The sequence below is a fragment of the Oncorhynchus mykiss genome, chromosome 14, assembly GCF_057628025.1.
Source record: "Oncorhynchus mykiss isolate SJ-2025 chromosome 14, ASM5762802v1, whole genome shotgun sequence".
NCBI lineage: Eukaryota > Metazoa > Chordata > Actinopteri > Salmoniformes > Salmonidae > Oncorhynchus > Oncorhynchus mykiss.
In genome coordinates, this window is record NC_143035.1 from 22,869,581 (window position 1) to 22,885,510 (window position 15,930).

Below are 15,930 nucleotides of genomic sequence, written 5' to 3' on the forward strand. Positions count from 1 at the left end.
TAGTCCCTGTGCCCAAGAACAAAGGCAACCTGCCTAAATGACCACAGACCCGTAGCACTCACATCCATGGCCATGAAGTGCTCTGAAAGGCTGGTCATGGCTCACATCAACACCATTATCCCAGAAACACTAGACCCACAGATGATGCAATCTCTATTGCACTCCACACTGCCCTTTCCCACCAGGACAAAAGTAACATGTGTGAGAATGCTATTCCTTGACTACAGCTCAGCGTTCAACACCATAGTATCCTCAAAGCTCATCACTAAGCTAAGGATCCTGGGACTAAACACCTCCCACTGCAACTGGATCTTGGACTTCCTGACGGGCCGCCCCCAGGTGGTGAGGGTAGGTAGCAAAACATGTTCCACGCTGATCCTCAACACTGGAGCTCCCCAGGGGTGCGTGCTCAGTCCCCTCCTGTACTCCCTGTTCACCCACGACTGCATGGCCTCCAACACCATCATTAAGTTTGCAGAAAACACGACAGTGGTAGGCCTGATCACCGACAACGACGAGACAGCCTATAGGGAGGAGGTCAGAGACCTGGCCGGGTGGTGCCAGAATAACAACCTATCCCTCAACGTAACCAAGACGAAGGAGATGATTGTGGACTACAGGAAAAGGATGACCAAGCACGCCCCTATTCTCCTCGACTGGGCTGTAGTGGAGCTGGTTGAGAGCGTCAAGTTCCTTTGTGTTCACATCAACAACAAACTAACATGGTGCAAACACACCAAGACAGTCGTGGAGGGCACGACAAAGCCTATTCCCCCTCAGGAAACTAAAAAGTTTTAACCTCAAAAGGTTATACAGCTGCAACATTGGTTGCATCACTGCCTGGTACGGCAATTGTTCCGACCGCAAGGCACTACAGAGAAGAGGTCAACCGATTAATCGGAGTGGCCGATTAATTAGGGCCGATTTCAAGTTTTCATAACAATCGGAAATCGGTATTTTTGGGCGCCAATTTCCGATTATTAAAAAAAAATATATATATATATATATATATATATATATATATATATATATATATATATATATATATTTATGCCTTTTATTTAACTAGGCAAGTCAGTTAAGAACACATTCTTATTTTCAATGACGGCCAAGGAACTGTGGGTTAACTGACTTGTTCAGGGGCAGAACGACAGATTTTCACCTTGTCAGCTCAGGGATTCCAATCTTGCAACCGCACAGTTAACTAGTCCAACGCTCTAACCATTGCCATCCATGTGTAGCCTGCCTGTTACGCAAATGCAGTAGAAGCCAAGGTAAGTTGCGAGCTAGCCTTAAACTTATCTTATAAAAAACAATCAAACTATTCACTGAAATAAACATTTTGTTTTCGAAATGATAGTTTCTGGATTCGATCATATTAATGACCAAAGGCTCGTATTTCTGTGTGTTATTATGTTATAATTAAGTCTGATTTGATAGAGCAGTCTGACTGAGCAGCAGCAGGCCCGTAATCATTCATTCAAACAGCACTTTAGTGCGTTTTGCCAGCAGCTCTTCGCAAGCACACCGCTGTTTATGACTTCAAGCCTATCAGCCTAATGGCTGGTGTAACCAACGTGACATGGCTAGCTAGTTAGCTGGGAGTGCGCTAATACCGTTTCAAACTTCACTCGCTTTTAGATTTGGAGTAGTTATTCTCCTTGCGCTGCAAGGGCTGCGGCTTTTGTGGAGCGATGGGTAACGATGCTTCGAGTGTGGCTGCTGTCGATGTATTCCTGGTTCGAGCCCAGGCGAGGAGAGGGACGGAAGCTATACTCTTACACTGGCAATACTAACGTGCCTATAAGAACATCCAATAGTCAAAGGTATATGAAATACAAATGGTATAGAGAGAAATAGTCCTATAAATACTATATCAACTACAACCTAAAACCTCTTACCTTGGAATATTGAAGTCTCATGTTAAAAGGAACCACCAACTTTCATATGTTCTCATGTTCTGAGCAAGGAACTTAAACGCTAGCTTTTTTACAGGGCACATATTTTACATGGCACACATTACTTTCTTCTCCAACACTTTGTTTTTGCATTATTTAAACCAAATTGAACATGTTTCATTATTTATTTGAGGCTAAATTTATTTGATTGATGTTTTATATTAAGTTAAAATAAGTGTTAATTCAGTATTGTAGTAATTGTCTTTATTACACTTTTTTTTTTTTGTAATGGGCCGATTAAATCGGTATCGGCTTTTTTGGTCCTCCAATAATCGGTATCGGTGTTGAAAAATCATAATCGGTCGACCTCTACTACAGAGGGTAGTGCATACGGCCAGTACAGCTAAGCTGCCTGTCATCCAGGACCTCTACACCAGGCGGTGTCAGGGGAAGACCCTAAAAATTGTCAAAGACCCCAGCCATAGACCTTTCTCTCTACTACCGCATGGCAAGCAGTGCCAGAGTGCTAAGTCTAGGACAAAAAGGCTACTCAACAGTTTTTATCCCCAAGCCATAAGACTCCTGAACAGGTAATCAAATGGCAACCTGGACTATTTGCATTGTGTTGTCCCCCCCCCCCCCAACCCCTCTTTTACGCTGCTGCTACTCTCTGTTTATCATATATGTAGAGTCACTTTAACTATACATTCATGTACATACTACCTCAATTGGGCTGACCAACTAGTGCTCCTGCACATTGGCTAACCGGGCTATCTGCATTGTGTCCCCCACCCACCAACCCCTCTTTTACGCTACTGCCACTCTGTTCATCATATATGCATAGTCATATCTTCATGTACATACTACCTCAATCAGCCTGACTAACTGGTGTCTGTATGTAGCCTCACTACTTCTATAGCCTCGCTACTGTTATTTTTCAATGTCTTTTTACTATTTTATTTCTTTACCTACCTATTGTTCACTTAATACCTTTTTTGCACTATTGGTGCCTGGAAGTAAGCATTTCAGTGTAAGGTCTACTACACCTGTTGTATTCCGCGCACGTGACAAATATACTTTGATTTCATTTGATATTATCGAGACCTAATTCTTACAAGAAAACCATTGCATTGAAAGAAAGAAAATCTTAGAGGAAGCATTAGTGTATATTTTTTACTTACTGACCAAGAAAGGGAATTTATTTGAAATGTTGCAACATAAAATCTCTTTAACTGCACATCTTGTTTTTTTGTTTGTTTAACTAGGCAAGTCAGTTGAGAACAAATTCTTATTTGCAGTGACGGCCTACCCCAGCCAAACCCTAAGCCGGATGACACTGGGCCAATTGTGCGCCGCACTATGGGACTCCCAATCACAGCCGGTTGTGATACAGCTTAGAACGGAACCAGGGTCTGTAGTGATGCCTCTAGCACTGATGCTGTACCTTAGACCGCCGAGCCACGCTGTAGCCCAAGAGGGTCCAAATTTAAAAACAAAATACCTAGTAATAAGAATATAGAAACTGTCTAATAATAACTGAAAAAAACTAACAACAGAAAATGTTGTATAACTGCTAATAGGTATACTACTAATAAAACAAATCACTGGATAACCTTAGATCTTGTAGCAAGCATGTGCTTCATAGTTAAGACGTTAAGATATAGACTACTGATCTCTATGGCTCCTGTTAAGACCAAAGTAGATCTAATGAGCACATTGATCTGTTGTGAGCTGAAAGCTGCATCATTGATATTATGTTTAACTGGTGGATCTGTATGTGATTAAGTCATTCAACAAAGCCTACCGGGTCTACATTCAACTAGGCCTACATTCAACTAAGGCTACCGGGCCTACATGCAACTGGGCCTACATGCAACTGGGCCTACATGCAACTGGGCCTACCGGGTCTACATGCAACGCGGCCTACCTTCCCCTGGGTCTACCATTTCTACATTCAACTAAGCCTACCGGGGCAACATTCAACTAGGCCTACCGGGGCAACATTCAACTCGGCCTCCATTCAACTAGGCCTACCGGGGTAACATTCAACTCGGCCTCCCTTCAACTCGGCCTCCCTTCAACTCGGCCTCCCTTCAACTCGGCCTCCCTTCAACTCGGCCTCCCTTCAACTCGGCCTCCCTTCAACTCGGCCTCCCTTCAACTCGGCCTACAAGATGTACATTCAACTAGGCCTACATTCAACTAGGCCTACCGGGTCTACATTCAACTAGCCCCACTTTCAACTAGGCCAACCAGGGCTACCTTCAACTCAGCCTACCTTCAACTCGGCCTACCTTCAACTCGGCCTACCGGGGCTACCTTCAACTCGGCCTACCTTCAACTCGGCCTACCTTCCCCTGGGTCTACATTCAACTAGGCCTACATTCAACTAGGTCTACAAGTTCTACATTCAACTAGGCCTACATTCAACTGGGCCTACCGGGTCTACATTCAACTAGGCCTACCATATTGTAATGCTCAAAGTTCAGTTATGGCTGAGGGATATAATCAAGACCTAAGAACTCTGCTATAAAACAGTGAAGTTGAGTGAGATGGAGGATTAATTTGTATGAACAGAGATTGCTTGACCCTCTTTATGGAGCAAATCCTGCTAGAATTAGGGGTTGCTTTGTTTTTTCATCAGCATCCTACATCTCTCCAATCAGACGGCTCCGTGCCCCCCAGTGTCATCACCAGTCTCAGACAGCCTTTGCCACCAGTCTCCATCAGTCAGGCTCTTTCTCTGCTGTTTACCCTTTAAATCAGCACCGTCACGCTACAGTGACCTTCAGGGACATTTATTATATAGCTGTTAGCCACATCTGGCCCAGCAAAGATAGTAGGCCAGAGTATGACGTAACGCCCATGGTGTAAAGTAACTAAGTAAAAATACTTTGAACTACTAAGTAATTTTTTGGGGTATCTGTACTTTATTTATATTTGACAACTTTTACTTGTACTCCACTACATTCCTAAAGAAACTATAATTTTACCATACATTTTCCCTGACACCCAAAAGTACTCGTTACATTTTGAATGCTTAGCAGGTTAGGAACATTTTCCCATTCAGGCAATTATCAAGATTACATCCCTGGTCATCCCTACAGCCTCTGATCTGGCTGACTCACTAAACACAAATACTTTGTAAATTATGGCTGTGTTGATTGCGCCCATGGCTATCCGTAAATATAACATTTTTAAAGACTGCTGTCTGGTTTGCAAAATAAGGAATTTGAAATGATTTATACTTTAAAACTTCTGCTCAAGTAGTATTTTACTCAGTGACTTTCAATAAGTAAATTTCTATTAAGATAAGCTATATATGCAAAATTATGTGGACACCCCTTCGAATTAGTGGATACGGTTATTTCAGCCACATCCATTGCTGACAGGTGCATAAAATCGAGCACAGCCATGCAATCTCAATAGACATACCTTGGCAGTAAAATGGCCTCACTGAAGAGCTCAGTGACAAAGGATGTCACGTGTCCAACAAACCAGTTCCTCAAATTTCTGCTCTGGTCAACTAAGTGCTGTTATTGTAAAAATGGAAATGTCTAGGAGCAACAATGGCTCAGCCGCAAAGTGGTAGGCCTCACAAGCTGTCAGAACGGGACCGCCAAGTGCTGAAGCGCGAAGCAGGTAAAAATCATCAGTCCTCGGTTGCAACACTTACAACTGAGTTCCAAACTGCTTCTGGAAGCAATGTCAGCACAAGAAGTGTTCGTCAGAAGCTTTATGAAATGCGTAATGAGAAGCATCAACTGGAGTGGAGTAAAGCTCACCGCCATTGGACTCTGGAGCAGTGGAAAGGCATTCTCTGGATTGATGAATCACGCTTCACCATCTGACAGTCTGACAAACAAATCTGGGTTTGGCAGGTGCCAGGAGCAAACGCTTCCTGCCTCAATGCATAGAGCCAACTGTAAAGTTTGGTGGATGAGGAATAATGGTTTGGGATGGGGTTTTTTTATGGTTCGGGCTAAGCCCCTTAGTTCCAGTGAAGGGAAATATTAACGCTAAAGCATACAATGACATTCTAGATGATTCTGTGCTTCCTAACGTCTCTGGCAACAGTTTGGTGAAGGCCCTTTCCTGTTTCAGCATGACAGTGCCCCCATGCACAAAGCGAGGTCTATACAGAAATGTTTTGTTGAGATCGGTGTGGAAGAACTTGACTGGCCTGCACAGAGCCATGACCTCAACCCCATTAAACAACTTTGGGATTAATTGGAATGCCGACTGCGAGCCAGGCTTAATTCGCCCACGAATGTGTGCAAGACATCATGAAAACAGCAGATTATCAAGGTGTTGTGGAGTGCAATGTTCAACCCAGTGTCTAAAAAGAGTCTCTGTTGAAGGTTATGGGTCTTCCAGCAGGAGGACAACCCCAAGAACACATCAAAAGCACAAGGGAATGCTTCAAGAAAAAACTCTGGACTGTTCTGCCAGCGAAGAGTCCAGATCTGAATCACATCCATAAGCAATAGTGAGAGCTGAAAACAGCAGTTGGTGGAGGGCACCACACAAATATTGAAGAATTAGAGCAGTTTGGCTGGTGAAGAGTGGGCCAAATTGCCAGTAGAAAGGTGCAGAAAGCTCATTGATGGCTACAAGAAGCATTTGTTACCTTGGCCAAAGGTTGTGCAAGCAAGTACTAGCTCCAGGGTGCCAATAATTTAGGTCTTAACTGACTTGCCTAGTTAAATAAAGGCAAATAAAATAATTTTGTAAATGCCATTTTCTAAATTTAAATTAAACTTAAGTTTACAAAAATAAACGTGGTTCTGCAATGTTGAAAATCAAATGTGCTGTGAAGACCAAAAGGTTGTTTTAAAATGTAAATTATTTGAGAATAGGAAAAAATGTAATAAAAGTGAAAGGGTGCCAATATATTTTTTGTATATTAAAAATAAAGACCTGCATTAAAACAGAATCATTCTAAAACAAGGGTCTGGGGAGTCCATCTTTAGAGCAGTGATTTTCCTTTAATGATAAGAGAGGACGACTCTGCAGGGCTCTGTGTCTCAGAGATAGTCAAAGGCTATTTCAGACAACGGCTCCACAGCAGAGACTAACGGCCCAGGATGCTGAAGGGCTTGCCTGGTGGCTCTGCTGCCTCCGGGCAAACAGAATGGGGTCTGTTAAAGGTTCCCAGAACGATTCATTAGGTTGTGGGGGTGTGATATGGGAACTGGGGGTTGCCTGTTGGTTCTGCTGGCTGGGATGAGCTGCACTGCTCTGTGGTATTCCTGGAGAGTGGCCCAGTTCTGTCTTGTCTCACTGCAGCTGCTGGTCAGTGAGCACGCTAACACGCTAAAGCTAACAAGCCAAGAGAGGAGGAACAGATTTCATCCAGCATATGGAGGTTCACCAGGGCCCAAAATAAGCAGACTGCTGCTGATGCCCTCTGTACCTACAGAAAACAATTAATCCTCACTGTTCTCTGCCTCACTGACTACTGTCTTGTACTATTGGGGGCAGGAAAGAGAGAGGGAGGAAAATGGATGATAGATTAGGTTCAGAGAGCATTCACTTGTTGCTCTGAGGTAGGAGAAAATAGTTCTGTAAAAAATGAAGGCACAGCGATGTTCTTTGGCTTTTCACCCAGCCAATGCACTTTTCTCCAGTAACCTGTCCATGACTCTGGAAGACTCATATTTCTAATAGCTGGAAATAAAAGCCTTCATTAAAAGAGAAGGAAACAGACACACCAGAAGAGGTTTATAGAGACATGAGTTGCACACAAAGAAGAGAAGGAAATAGGGAGTGAATGGCAAAAATATAGGGGTTCAGAGAGGAGCAGAGAGGTAGAGAGAGATAAGCTGATCCTCTCCCACTGAGCTGCTTCAGACCTCTTCTTTCAGTCCAGAGGTAAGGAAGGTGTAACAGATGACTAAAACACGGTCCACCTCTCTGTTACAAGCTTACAGAACTTGTCTTCACTCCTTATAAAGGTCAAGACTTTCTAGGCAATTCATGTCCTGGAAACATACGAATCAATTCAGTTCAGTTGAAGTGACAGTGTTCCAAAATGAACCAGCATTTGAAGTAGGCCTACAAACTAGAGAATCTGAGAGAAATACAGGAACTAAAACTGCCTCCTCATTCCAGATTAGCCAAACACTTCTAATAGGAAGACTTTGTTTGAATAGAGGGCAGGTGCTCTGTCATTGACAGATGAAGAGTAGAGCTTGATTCGTTGGGTTGAGTTCCAGTGTGGTTCATTCATAACAAGCAACGTTTCCTCTAACAGCTCTGAGGCCCCCCAATACATCAAAACGCCCGACAGCCTCCCCCACCAGGCCCTGAAATACAGCCCATAAAGCCGTGGGGCCACTATAAACCTGGAGCCGTCAGCTGATTTGTGGATCCAATTACCTTCCCTCTGTAATGGCTGTGTTCAGTGCCATGATTTTAAGTCAGTGGTTGTCAGCATCTGTCCGGCGCGCTTTAACCTCCACAGAGAACAACAGAACCCCCGAAATCCTCCAGGAGGATCCTCCTAAAACCCCTCAGTACAGCACCCCAGGAGGATCCTCCTAAAACCCCTCGGTAGAGCACCCTAGGAGGACCCACCTAAAATACCTCAGTACAGCACCCCAGGAGGATCCTCCTAAAACCCCTCACTCAGTACAGTACAGCACCCCAAGAAGATCCTCCTAAAATGTGTGTTGTTGGGGATACTCAAGGACCGGAGATGGGAACCACTGGCCTAACAGATACAACACAGAACACAAAGAAAGGGACTCCACATCACAGCTTTTCAGAAAACTCCTGGTAGGCTTTCTGAAGAAATACCACAGTTTTCAAAACAGTACTAGGACCACAAAAGATCAACTAAAAGTGAGGTTGAACTAATGATGACATAGCAATGAGAACGGTATTGAGCGTTGTATACAGGTAAACAAATGTCAGTTGTGAACTAGACAGAGTACACAAGATAAACAAATGCAAAGCTTGAGTCTATACGAGACCAAAACGTTCAATCTGCAATTAATAAATGTGGAGAGATTGACCCACTAACGATGACAAAGATATTAGAACTTCACCGGCAGTTTTCTACAAATGAAATGGAGTTAGAGTATGTATTGTGCAGAACAGATTACATCTAGCCCTCATAAATGGAGAGATCAATGATGACATTTTAGAACTGAAATAATGAGCTGTCCTAAGCTCAAATGTAGTATATCTACAATATTGCACAAGTGGCTACAAATGGTAAGAGACATGATCAGACTGGTTGTGAACTAAAGAGTTGTCCTCAGCTCAATTCTTCAGTCAGAAACAGGCCAGGGGAGGTCCGAACTTGACCTCAAGCATCCTGCTGACCTGAACATGCATTTCACTGGTCTAAAATAGAAATGGCAATAAACCAGGCAACCAAATGAAAGCTACGTACTGTATCTCATCCCTTGAAAAGTTATGCCTGTGTTGCATCACTTCCCCATAAATGCTGACCTCTCATTCTTCAAGAAGAGAAAAAAGTAGCTGAACAAACGTTAGTCTGTAAAATGTGTTCAGTAAAGGCAGCCCATTATTAACCGAGCTGGGTGCAGTAAACAGGCAAGTACAGGCCTTACATTGAGCTCCTGTTGCCTTCAATCAAACACAGGGGCCTTCATAGCTTCTCCAAATGTATGAATTTTGACTTTTTCAAGGTTCATGAAAGACCCTTCACAGTGGAGGTAGGTAGACGTGTGTGTGTGTGTGTGTGTGTGTGTGTGTGTTAACGCCAAATAAGATTCAACGCAAATACCTTCTGAAGCAAATGGAAAACTACCGGGCACTAGAGTTCTGTGGTTCACTCTCGTCTGAACATTCACAGAGCAGTGAGGTAAACAGGAACTTTGATGTAAATGTGTTCTAAGTCCTGTTTGCTAACAGTTCATGGAGACAAATGATTTCCCAAAGGAAAATAAAGAGAGCGAGATGTCCTTCATTCAATGCCACAACGCCCCTGTAGACTGAACACATCCTGAGAGCGTCTCTGCTATTCTATTAATAACGCATTCTGGTTCATGATGCAGCCATTTTTCCAGTGCCATTTTGTTTTTCATTACTTTACATTTTTTTCCTGAGAGCTTTTTCTCCCTTCTAAACCAGGGGCGATGGAGATCTAGGCTCTCCATCTCTATTACTGTAGAATGATGGCTGCTTTCCAGACAGGCAATCTCAGTGGACAACTCAGTTCCCTGGACCTAACCACTGAACCACAACCTCAGCTTCCTCCTTGCTCAACATGTCAATGTGATGAGACAAGAACAGGTCAAGAGAATTAAAAAAGGTACAATGCAGCCATTTCTAACTCGATATTAAATCATTTCTCAGAATTAATTACCTTATTGTGATTAATTTAAATTAAAATGGTCAAAAAGAAACAAAAATAACTTTGAGCAAAGAGCACTTTAAGCAATTTTGCTAGGACTGTCTGAGTGGTCTAAGTGGGGAGGGGAAACTGAAAACTAGCTGTTATTGGCAAAGAAGTTTGGAAGCCACTTTCTTTTTGGTCTATTGACTATTTTACCACCTGCTGATGTCACAATGGAAGGCCAAAACTCCATCCAACCAAAACAGGCTGAAATTCCAGGGAATCAATTTCACTGTATCATTCCAACCATAGTGTGGAAATATACATAACACACAGGAACATCTATTTGACTGCACTTGGCCTTTAAATTTGTGCTATGCTCCACAATATATTACTCACTACTAAATGAGCATGCATAATTATAGCAATTCGTCATTCGTCAAACAGATAATACTCATGCAAAATGCAACCTTTGTGAAAATGTGAATTGGTTGCAAATTACTCATCCAATGAGACATTAGTAAAGAATAGGTGATTTTTTCCCCCTATGATCTGAGCAGTTATATGCGGGTACCTTCTCAGAGTCAGTGGCGGATACACAGGCGCACTCAGAGATGTAGTGTCTTGCACCCCTCTGGTGATCCATCATGACATGCTGTGCTACTTCAAATTGTTTTTCCTGGCAGAGTTGGGAAGGGAAAAAGTGCATGAGCAACAACAAAAACTTGGGTTCACTTTATCTCTGGAGAGACCACTGAAAAAGAAGCCAGTGCAGAATAAAAACATTCCAAAACATGCATCCCGTTTGCAACAAGGCACTAAAGTAATACTGCATGGAATGTGGCAAATCAATTCACTTCTTGTCCTGAATACAACGTGTTATGTTTGGGGCAAATCCAATACAACACATTACTGAGTACCACTACCCATATTTTCAAGCATAGTGGTGGCTGCATGATGTTATGGGTATGCTTGTAATCGTTAAGGACTGGGGAGTTTTTCCAAGATAAAAAAGAAACAGAATGGAGCTGAGCACAGGCAAATCCTAGAGGAAAACCTGGTATAGTCTGCTTTCCACCACACACTGGGAGATGAATTCACCTTTCAGCATGACAATAACCTAAAACACAAGACCAAATCTACACTGGAGTTGCTTACCAAGAAGACGGTGAATGTTCCTGAGTGGCCGAGTCACAGTTGTGACTTAAATCTACTTGTAAATCTATGGTAAGACCTGAAAATGGTTGTCTAGCAATGATCAAAAAACTAATTTGTCAGAGCTTGAAGAATTTTTGAAAAGAATAATGGATAAATGATGCACAATCCAGGTGTGGAATGCTCTTAGACTTAAACAGAAAGACTCACAGCTGTAATCGCTGCCAAAGGTGCTTCTACAAAGTATTGACTCAGTGGTGTCATTTTGGCATATTTAATCAATTTTGAATTCAGGCTGTAACAACAAGATATGGAATAAGTCAAGGGGTTTGAATACTTTGAAGGCACTGTACATTTGAGGAGATGGAAAACTTCCTTATAATTGTATTAACGCCCATTGTGTACATTGCCCATGAATCGTCAATGGACCGTGTGTGGTGCATTCTGGGAGATTCTGATACAAAGAGAGCTCTCCTTCAAGGAGAGCATGGGAGTCAATTGGGTGCTAGATCAAAAACCCAACATAAGCATGAATTTTGTCAACAAGACTTACTATACTACAACATTTTCCAGAGATGAGATACTTTGAAGAAAATAGGCAGGTTTCTTAACTCATACCCAGACTTTGAGAAAGGTTGCGTGTCGATTAGCTTAGAAACCGTGTGATGCAGGATGACAATGTGAAGTGATTGGTCGACAGTCTGCCGTGTAGGGCATTGTACATTTCTACATTCATTGCCCAATGGGGTTCCAAACTCCTCCTTTCTATAATATCTCAGTTGACCATGCAAGGCCCCTCCGCCTGCTAGAGTGGCAACTCAACCTTAAGCTTTATCAGCTCTAGTTAATAAAAAGGGTAGTTTACAAAGTACATTTTCTGCTGCTTCCCTCACTCGGATTGGACTAGGTCTGGATCAAAACAGGTTTATCTGTATATTAAATAATTGTATGCATATAGGGTCCGGGTGGGAAAACCACAGGTCCATTTCGGAACACATCAAACTTTTAGACCTGCGAAGACCTCTACTTAAGAGGCCAAACATAATCCCCGTTCACAAAAGAAAACATCACAGAAGCTGGACCTGTGCCAAAAATAGGGTGTGTGAGTTTAGTGTCTTTTGCCAAATAAACAAAAATTAACTACTGTTGGCATTTAATTTTCCTGCTGTACGTTAACCGAACCGCGACCCCAAAACCGCAATGAGTACCGAACCATGGGATTGGTGAACCATTACAACCCTAAAAGAGATGCAGAGCGGTTCCATTGGAGCAGAGAAGATGATCCTCCCTGGTGAAAAGTTCATCTCCCTCCATCCTCCTCAGTGAGACCTTCAGTAAGGTTTTAAACTATAGCTATACAGCCTCAATTCTGCCTTATTCAATAGCAATACGTCTCTATCCCACTAACCCTACTGCAGAGACCTGTGCCCAAATCTGGGGCTCAAAGTGCTTGAGTACAGAGGCCTCCTTCAATCAGGTGGTTTTTGTGCTCCACAGAACCCCAGAGTTGATCCTGAGACATTCCCTTCCCAGACAGACATGCCGCTCCCTCCACTGCTTTAGACCAGACGAGCGGCTGGCTGACTGCTGCTGCTGCTCTCAGGGATCTGACTGCCACACACTCCTACACACCCTTCAACTGAACCAATTCCAGTTACACAAAAAACCCATTCTCTCCTCAATCGCTCATCTGGAATAGCCTGGCCCACACGGCTGAACTATCAGGTCGACCCAGATGGGTTTTCTACCCGACAGATATCGGAACAAAGGAAGTAAAACAACAACTATTACACCAGCAACCAACAGATTAAGCAAGACTGGTGAGGCATTGATAGAATCTTAATTACGTTATTACAACAAAATCTACAACATCGGCTCAACAGATAGGGAAGGGCTCAATGGGTGATATCACCACAATAATATACGTCTGGCACCCCTCGAGACAAGAATTTGAAAAACAAATGAAGTGTCCAGTAAAAATGTATTACTGAAACCAACACACATTTATCCCATTGGGTGCTTTGAAACTCTGCTATGATGCTTGGAAATTGGTCTTTTGATGATGGTTTCTGAAAGGCCAGTTCACTGTGATATGTTGAGTGTAGGCTACTGAGCAGTAGGTGGGTAGTCCAAGGATTGTGATGCCATCTCCACAGTAGTTAGAGGACGCTCAATCCAGTAAATCAGAAAACAAACATTACTTTAACAGCACCTGCTGAAATTGAATTTTACTTTAATTGTTTCCATATTTACATCTCATTTCCACTGGGAGCATGAAACTGGCAGAGAAGATATGTAACTCCTCACATCATAGTTAAACATCACCTCCTCTGACAGGAAACACAACACAGTGTAAAAATAGCCCTCAGATCGCTTACCCAGCAGGGCACAAAACAGTGAGTCTCCTTATCAGGGATAGAGCAAGGTTTGTTGCATTAGCAATGATCAGTTACATCGTTCCTCAGCCCTGGATACCACATCTTTCAATTAGCCAATCCACAGAGCTGTAGAAGTGGAAAATCTGCATACCTGTCCACCGTGAGGAGAGCAGTATGAAAACAAGAAACTCAGTTACAGCAAAACAGTGGAAAGGCATTCTTATTATTATATATTATTTGCTTTCTAATATAGGAGGCCGGGTGCATTCAAATGAGCTTTGGATCAGGGAAGTATTGGAAATATGGTAAATCCCTATGCTTAGACTTTCTCATCAGTAATAAACAAATTCAGACAGAGTACTATCTCGCTTGACTAGCCTACCCCCTAAAAGAGGTAATTGTTGGTCAACGTAATCAATTTGACGTAATTACAGTTGAATTGTATGTCAAATAAAAATTCAGACAACAATAAAAATGCATTACTTTGCAATTAAATAATGAACTTGACCAGTTTTCTAAGACCGAACACGATCTCTCAAAGTCTTAAGAGCAGAGAGAGATTCATCAGCCTAAAACACTTTAAAAAGTCTTGACCTTGGAGGGGAATGCCAGTTTAAAAGCTTCTCTAGGTAGGGGTTCACTCTGTGTCCAGTATCAGGCTGAGATGGAAGTTAGGGGAAATAGAATAAAGATGTTGATGGAAAGAGGAGGAATTGCTTCTGACAATCAATTATTAAAACAATGGTCACTGATTTGATGGAACGCTGATATGATTACTGAGTAGAGCTGGGGGTTCTTTCTAGAGGGGAAACCCACCTCTCTGAGATGCATCTGGTAGAGACTACCAAGGGACCAAATAGTGTAGCTGGAACACCTTAGAGTTCATAATGAACTACTTGCAGTGGGGCAAGACCATTAATCCTACTACTCCCTCTACAACATGGCGGCAAAAACTAGCAAATAGCCAGTAGCCACATATCCGGCCTGAAATATGACAGGGAATGAGGCTTGTATCTATAGCAACTCAGTCAGTATCTGGGATTTCAGTAACCCTGAAAGAGACCATCTCTTTTTGGGGCCTCTAAGCCCTCCTGAAGGAACCATAAGGTTAGCAGATCTGTGCTTTACACCCCTTCAGCAGTGTACACCCCTGAAACCCCTGTTCCCACACACTGCTAGAGGTATCCACAGAGAAAACGCTTTCTTTATCTCTGACTCATATTTCATTATAGCAATTCTCTTTCCCCAAAGCCATGGCTCCACTTTCTGCTGAATTGTGAGCAAAACTGAATCTCAGTCTCCATTAAAAAAAATACAATTTTCCAAAGCTACCAAATGTCCTAATTTTACAAGGTTTCTCTCTGCATTCAGTATTCCCCTAATTTATTCCACAGCACCATTATCCTGGGGCCACAGTGAACTCAAATCTCAAAGATCCTTCTGAAACATTGCTCCCTCCATTTCTCTCCTTCTCCCTCCATTATGAGGAATCTGCAGACACCCTCTCCATTGATCAGTGGGGAGCTGTACAGTGTGAAGGTAAATGTCTGTCAGAGTGCATGGTGGACCTTTTCTTCATCATGGTCGGCCCTGTTGAAAGCGAGCAATCAACCTTGATTCACTCAGATGCTCACTAGCTGTTTGTGCCCCTGGCCATGGAAAGAAAAGTGAGAGCAAGTATGCAATATTCCAGAGCCATTTTGTCACCATAGCTGAAATGAAAGTATGGCACAGAGAAACAAAATATTGCTTATATCATGCGAAGTCAATTACTTAGGGGAGAAAGCTAAACTCATACTTAATGCACAGCATCAGCATCATTCCCCTACAGAAAACACAGGCTGTGTTGTGTTTATAGCCTTTTCAGCATTCACACTGTATGAGAATTGATGGTCCCAGGGAACTATGCAATTACGAACACTTATCCAACATTGGATGGCTGTGAGAGATGGAGTAAATTCTCCATGGTCAGAAAGAGCAGAGGCTAAAAAGTTTAAAGAAGCAGAGTCAGAGCGCAAGAGTGAAGCAGAGTGCAAGAGTGAAGCAGAGTAAGCAGGTTAATTTGAAGGCTCAATTTACTTCTCCTGTAATTACACTGACTGTGGAAAACGTTCCATTTACCAGCAGCTATTTATGGATCATGAGTAAATAAGTGAATAAATGAGAAAGAAATCTGAATGAAGCCAGT

General features: G+C 42.6%; 1 protein-coding gene across 7 annotated transcripts in view; it reads right to left on the reverse strand.

Annotated features, from left to right (window-relative positions):
• The window catches only part of LOC110488996 (ecto-NOX disulfide-thiol exchanger 2), a 296,941-nt gene that overhangs the window by 190,059 nt on the left and 90,952 nt on the right, over window positions 1-15,930 (reverse strand). The gene's annotated exons all lie outside the window — the stretch shown is intronic.